The sequence below is a fragment of the Berghia stephanieae genome, chromosome 8 (genome assembly GCF_034508935.2).
Source record: "Berghia stephanieae isolate SIO BIC M18660-M18661 chromosome 8, UCSD_Bste_1.3, whole genome shotgun sequence".
Taxonomy (NCBI): domain Eukaryota; kingdom Metazoa; phylum Mollusca; class Gastropoda; order Nudibranchia; family Aeolidiidae; genus Berghia; species Berghia stephanieae.
In genome coordinates this window covers 50,742,398-50,749,897 of record NC_088367.1, presented here as the reverse complement: position 1 = coordinate 50,749,897, position 7,500 = coordinate 50,742,398, and the positions used below count along the sequence as shown (strand labels likewise).

Genomic DNA, 7,500 nt, shown 5'->3' with positions numbered 1-7,500 from the left:
CATAATTATTAGGTGTTAGGCGGCGACGGTTCGTGGACGGTCGGACGAACGGACGAACGTGCGGCACACACATCCCTATATATTACGTTACAAAACCAATCCGAGTCGTTACGGCGTGCAGACCACACAACCAAAACAACGACCTAACTAACAAACAAACACACAGCGGTTGGTGGTTAAATAACAACATTTACCTGTGACATTATTTGCATTTTTCTTTGTTGTCAATTTGATGGTTGAATGTTTTGGTGTCATTCTCTTTGGAAGGAAAGTGTAACTTATTAACCGTTTGATTTGAATTTCACCGGGACATTTTACACTGAGGTGAGTTTACAATATTATTATTATTATTATTAGTTTAAATACTAACGAAGAAAGAGTGAAAATGGAGAGGCTTCGGGTGGGAACGATACAGACAATGGACGTTTCGGATACAAACCCTTCGTCAGCACAACAATAAACAAATTAACGTGGAAAACAAATAAAATATTATTATTATTATTATTATTATTATTATTATTATTATTATTATTATTATTATTATTATTATTATTATTATTATTATTATTATTATCATCATTATTATTATTTATTATTATTATTATTATTATTATTATTAATATTATTATTATTATTATTATTATTATTATTATTATTATATTATTATTATTATTATCATTATTATTATTATCATTATTATCATTATTATTATTATTATTATTATTATTTTTATCATTATTATTAATATTATTATTATTTTAATATTATTATTATTATTATTATTCTTATTATTATTATTATTATTATTATTATTATTATTATTATTATTATTATTATTATTATTATTATTATTATCATGTCAAGAAATACGACATTCAAAGTAAAAATCATAACGATGAGAATTGCGAAATGTTGTTTGTTGCAGTTGAAGGAAATTACATTCATTCTCTTCGATAAAGAGTAAAAATTGAGGTAATGACGACGTGAACGTATTTGCAGGTCCGATAACCTGACGCAATTCTAGCGCTCGTCTAAACCTTGTTCTAGCTTAGGTATGGAGAATATGTAATTTATTTAATTTTGCGTTTGTTGGAGAGTATTTCCATTGCAACAATGAGACCGTAACAACTTGGGTTATCAGACCCACAAATATGTATACGTCGGCTATGACTATAGATAGTATAAAGATGACGTTACTCAGGTCTTTGTTTTTTTTTTTTTTTCCCACCCGCGTTTCTGAGTAATTTTCACTAAACTGTATTATCCAGACTATAAACGTACAAGGTTACACATAGTTTTGTGTTGGTCAGTTATACTTCTGGATGGCAATGTTGTGAGCTTCTTAGCCAAACGCATACTATCTATAAAACTTGCAAAATCTGGGTTTCATCAACCAAACCATAACAACTTGGGTTATCAGACCTACAAATAAGTATACGTCGGGCCATGACAATAAAACCTGCTAAATCTGATTTTCATCAATCAACGAAAGCATCAAATATTTTGTCATGTCATTCAGTGACTTAAGAGAAATATACTTGTCTTCTTTGCCTCTCAAGAACAAAATACCTCTCAGTGTTTGCCAACTTCAAATTTTATCGGGTGATTCTAATTTGTAAAGCGATTTGAGCACGTTTAGTGGAAATTGCTCTATATATAAAAGAAGCTCAAGTTTAATTTAAATGGAAACTGTAACTCAACGGTACGGTCTTTGCTTCGTACCCGAAAGGTACCGAGTTCGATCACCCGCGGTTGCGCTGTGCGGCCTTGAGCAAGTCACCTCGCCCTAACTCAACTTCTAGCGCTGACGCCTGGGTTATTCCAGTCTTCCCTTGGAATTCACCGGTAGATATCCGCGCCTCTCGGACAATCGTCATCATGTAAATGGCAGTGATTGGTAGACACAGCAAACTACACAGGTTTTACTATCGACGGTATGTGTTAAATAAAATACCCACTGTTCTACCGCTTGATCAGTTGAATCAGCACAGAAAACTATGTGTAAACTTAAATGTTTTTAATATGATCGAGAAAACCGTGTGATAACTAGTCACCCATTTGTCAATATAAAAACAATAACAACGATCAGATGGAGGTCGAATTCGTTCACGTTATTGTTTATATAAACAACCAACTATGTTTGTCCGAGCACGTGTGGAGGTGTGTCACAAATTCCATGTTTTGATTGGTCAAAAATCTACTGGTTAATAGACACAATATAGACAAATTTCCCCCATGGGACGAATGAAGTGAATTTTGATTAATTTATTTTATTTTAGAGAACTATACTTTTCTTCTTTGCCCCATAGAACAAAACACCTCTCAGTGTTTGGCAACTTCAAATTTTCTCTGGTGATTCTAATTTTTAAAGCGCTTTGAGCACGTTTAGCGGATATTGCGCTATATAAAAGCTCATGTTTGATATGGATAGAAACTCTGGCCATTTTGATACTGATTAACTTAATGTTCATTGAGCGGCTATGTGATCTAGTGGTATGAGACTCGCTTCCGGATCGGAAGGTCCTGGGTTCGAGCCTCTCTCGACGCATCGTTGAGTCCTTGGAAAAGACTCTTTACTCACATTTTCTCACCGTACTCCGGTGAAAAATGAATACCTGACAGTTAACAGCGTTGTCTCTGTACGAAAAAATTGCAATATCGCCTAACAGGCGTCATTTCACGTCCTACATGTTGTGTTGCTGTTAGTCAGGGATCCCTTGTAAAGCGCTTTGAGCACGTTTAGCATGTAGGACGGGACATGACGCCTGTTAGGCGATATTACATTTTGTTTCCAACAGCGATAACGCTGTTAACGGCCAGATACTCATTTTACATCTGAGTACGGTGAGATAATGTGAGTAAAGAGCCATTTCCAAGGACTCAACTATGCGCCGCGCGAGAAAGAACCCAGAATCTTCCGATCGGAAAGCGAGTGTCATGTATACCACTAGACCACATAATAAATATGACAATAACTGTGCATGACACGTCAAGCTTTTCATATTGAATTCGTACCACTAGACCACGTAGTAAATATGACAATAAATGTGCATGACACGTCACGCCTTTCATATTGAATTCGTACCACTAGACCACGTAGTAAATATGACAATAAATGTCCATGACACGTCACGCCTTTCATATTGAATTCGTACCACTAGACCAAATAGTAAATATGACAATACCTGTCCATGACACGTCACGCCTTTCATATTGAATTCATACGACTAGACCACATAGTAAATATGACAATAACTGTGCATGACACGTCACGCCTTTCATATTGAATTCATACCACTAGACCACATAATAAATATGACAATGACTGTCCATGACACGTCACGCCTTTCATATTGAATTCGTACCACTAGACCACATAATAAATATGACAATAACTGTGCATGAAACGTCACGCCTTTCATATTGAATTCATACCACTAGACCACATAGTAAATATGACAATAACTGTGCATGACACGTCACGCTTTCATATTGAATTCATACCACTAGACCACATAGTAAATATGACAATAAATGTGCATGACACGTCACGCCTTTCATATTGAATTCATACCACTAGACCACATAGTAATATGACAATAAATGTGCATGACACGTCACGCCTTTCATATTGAGTTCATACCACTAGACCACATATTAAATATGACAATAAATGTGCATGACACGTCACGCATTTCATATTGAATTCATACCACTAGACCACATAATAAATATGACAATAAATGTGCATGACAATGTCACCACGCCTTCCATATTGAATTCATATCACTAGACCACATAATAAATATGACAATAACTGTGCATGACACGTCACGCCTTTCATATTGAATTCGTACCACTAGACCACATAGTAAATATGACAATAAATGTGCATGACACGTCACGCCTTTCATATTGAATTCATACCACTAGACCACATAATAAATATGACAATAACTGTGCATGACACGTCACGCCTTTCATATTGAATTCATACCACTAGAACACATAATAAATATGACAATAACTGTGTATGACACGTCACGCCTTTCATATTGAATTCATACCACTAGACCACATAGTAAATTTGACAATAACTGTGCACGACACGTCACGCCTTTCATATTGAATTCATACCACTAGACCACATAGTAAATATGACAATTAATGTGCATGACACGTCACGCCTTTCATATTGAATTAATACCACTAGACCACATAATAAATATGACAATAAATGTGCATGACACGTCACGCCTTTCACATTGAATTCATACCACTAGACCACGTAATAAATATGACAATAAATGTGCATGACACGTCACGCCTTTCATATTGAATTCATACCACTAGCCCACATAGTAATATGACAATAAATGTGCATGACACGTCACGCCTTTCATATTGAATTCATACCACTAGACCACATAGTAAATATGACAATAATTGTGCATGACACGTCACGCCTTCCATATTGAATTCATATCACTAGACCAAATAATAAATATGACAATAACTGTGCATGACACGTCACGCCTTTCATATTGAATTCGTACCACTAGACAACATAATAAATATGACAATAAATGTGCATGACACGTCACGCCTTTCATATTGAATTCATACCACTAGACCACATAGTAAATATGACAATAACTGTGCATGACACGTCACGCCTTTCATATTGAATTCATACCACTAGACCACATAGTAAATATGACAATAAATGTGCATGACACGTCACGCCTTCCATATTGAATTCATACCACTAGACCACATAATAAATATGACAATAACTGTGCATGACACGTCACGTCGCCTTTCATATTGAATTCATACCACTAGACCACATAGTAAATATGACAATAAATGTGCATGACACGTCACGTCGCCTTTCATATTGAATTCGTACCACTAGAACACATAGTAAATATGACAATAACTGTGCATGACACGTCACGTCGCCTTTCATATTGAATTCATACCACTAGAACACATAGTAAATATGACAATAACTGTGCATGACACGTCACGTCGCCTTTCATATTGAATTCGTACCACTAGACTACATAGTAAATATGACAATAAATGTGAATGACACGTCACGTCGCCTTTCATATTGTATTCGTATTGAGTGTGTCAATTCTAAATCAAATAATACCTGAGCTTTAAGCTTGCACCACTTCAATGGAATCTCCAATCATTATAATACACTTCTTCTTCTTCTTCTTCCTCTTCTTCTTCTTCTTCTTCTTCTTCTTCTTCTTCTTCTTCTTCTTCAAGTACCAAGTCTGTGCCAGACATTGGTGATCATGGTACGCCATTCATCTCTCTGATAAGATAACGTTAGAAAACTAATATTACTCTTCTCTTTCTTTGTCACCCAGCTGTTCAAACTATTCAAATATGTTTTTCTTGGTCTACCTTTACTCTTTTTGCCTTCTATTTTTCCTGTGAGAGCCAGCTGTTCAATACATTTATGTCGATTTATGTGCCCTAAAATTGCATTATAATACACTAATAAACATAATTTTATTCCACTAGTACAGTTCGACATAATGCTAGGAAGATGCGACGTGCCTCATATTTTTTAAACGTGATAAGTTTTCAAGTTGGCAGGTCTGCTATTTAACTGGAAACTCTATTCATGTTGAGATTATTCAACGTAATTTTCTTCCACTTTTTCATTTCAACATCATAGCGAAGAGATGCGGTGTGCCTAATATTAAAAAAAAAACCCAAACAAATTTAGTTTTTATATAGTGCAATATCCACTAAGATAAAGATCTGAACATCGTGTATGAAAGGTGCCATACAAAGCATGAGATGAAAATGCAAGAAAAAAAAACCATCCCAAAAATTCAGTCTACCTCGACTTGGGATCGAACCTCAGACCTCCTGGTTACCGGTATACGCCGCTCGGAGCGGAACTCGAAGCCAGGATCTTCCGATCCGAAGGCGAATGTCATATCACAAGACCACATAGCTGCTTGGCTGTAATATTACATAATATAACATTATGTGCTTTACACGTATTGGATTCTTATTGAGTGTGTCAATTCTATATTAGAATTCAGTTTTTAATCAAATGATTTGATAAAAGCTTACGACATTTAAATGGAATCGAATCGCCCGTATTTATCCAACCATATACAGTCGTGACTCGAATTTGTGCAGTGGTTATGAATATAATATAATATAATATAATATAGGGTAGTAAAATAAAAATAGGTTTCCCTTTGTAATAATCTTTGGTATGGTGAACACAGGGCACTGTTTTCTATCACCAGGCTTGAGTGATTTTGATTCAAGCTGTTTAAATACAGGGTGGGGGATATAATATTGTGTTGTAGAGAGAGAATGGAGAGAAGAAAGAAAATGTAGGGTAGCTAGAATGAAGAGAAACCGAAGGGGTAGTGGTGATGGTGGATGAAGTTATAGTATTAGTAGTAGTAGTAGTAGTAGTAGTAGTAGTAGTAGTAGAAGTAGTAGTAGTAGTAGTTTTAATAGTAGTAGTAGTAGTAGTAGTAGTAGTAGTGGTGGTAGTAGTAGTAGTAGAAGTATTAGTAGTGGTAGTATTGTAGTAGTAGTAGTAGCAGTGGTAGTAGTGTGGCTTTGAGCAAGTCACCTCGTCCTAGCTCATAGTGACGGTGCACTGCGGCTGTCGCCAGGGTTATTTCGGTCTACACTTGGAATATATCCAAAAAGTACATTTCCCATATGGCGTGAATAAAGGGAATGTTTTATTTTCTCAAATCTGGGACTTTATCGATCGATATTTGAAGGACGAGTTTTCTGGCCAAATTTCTAAATATGGCTTTTTCCAGAGTAAGGCAGCATTGAGATTATTACATTGCCCAATCATCAAATCCAATAATAAAAATGTTCTTTATTTACCCAGCTAACCGCAGTACTCAGGAAAGAAATGCATTTTAAAAATTTGGCCAGAAAACTTGTCCATCAAATATAGATCGATTTAAATGACCCTCACCTTTGCACAAACTCTCAAACCTGGGACTTCAGCGAAATACTTTGATAAGGCCCCAGATTTGAGAGTTTTTTGCCAAGATGAGGGTCATTTAAATCGATCGATGTTTGAAAGACGAGTTGTTTTTTTTTTGCCAAATATTTAAATACGTCTTTTTTTTCTTCTCCATTTTACAGCATTAAACTGGTTAACAAACAGCTGATTCAGATCAGGCTAATCGTTGCAGAATAATGGCGTTCTGAGTCCACAAAATGTTTTAATAGCTGAAAAGCAAAATAAGAAAGAGTAAACAGTCATATTGAATTTTAATGAATAGGATTTTAAATATATATATTTAAAACTCCGCCTGGCAGGTGAGAGCGTGGCTCTACCGTGTGAGCTATCCACGAACACAAAAATATTCGTTTCTGAATTAAAAATTCACCCCATACACCGGAGCATACTCCATGTCTCAATCGTTTCTATGTTATATGTTTGTGATGAGAATATTGGCTATTCAGCTTAACTGCTGG

The 7,500-nt window shown here is 35.5% G+C and overlaps 1 protein-coding gene across 1 annotated transcript in view; it reads left to right on the top strand.

Annotated features, from left to right (window-relative positions):
- The window catches only part of LOC144978826 (endothelin-converting enzyme homolog), a 71,013-nt gene that overhangs the window by 134 nt on the left and 63,379 nt on the right, over window positions 1–7,500 (top strand). Inside the window, exon 1 of the mRNA XM_078925369.1 lies at window positions 1–324. This exon is cut by the window's left edge and continues 134 nt beyond it. The gene's annotated coding sequence lies outside the window, so the exon portion shown is untranslated. The remainder of the gene's footprint in view (window positions 325–7,500) is intronic.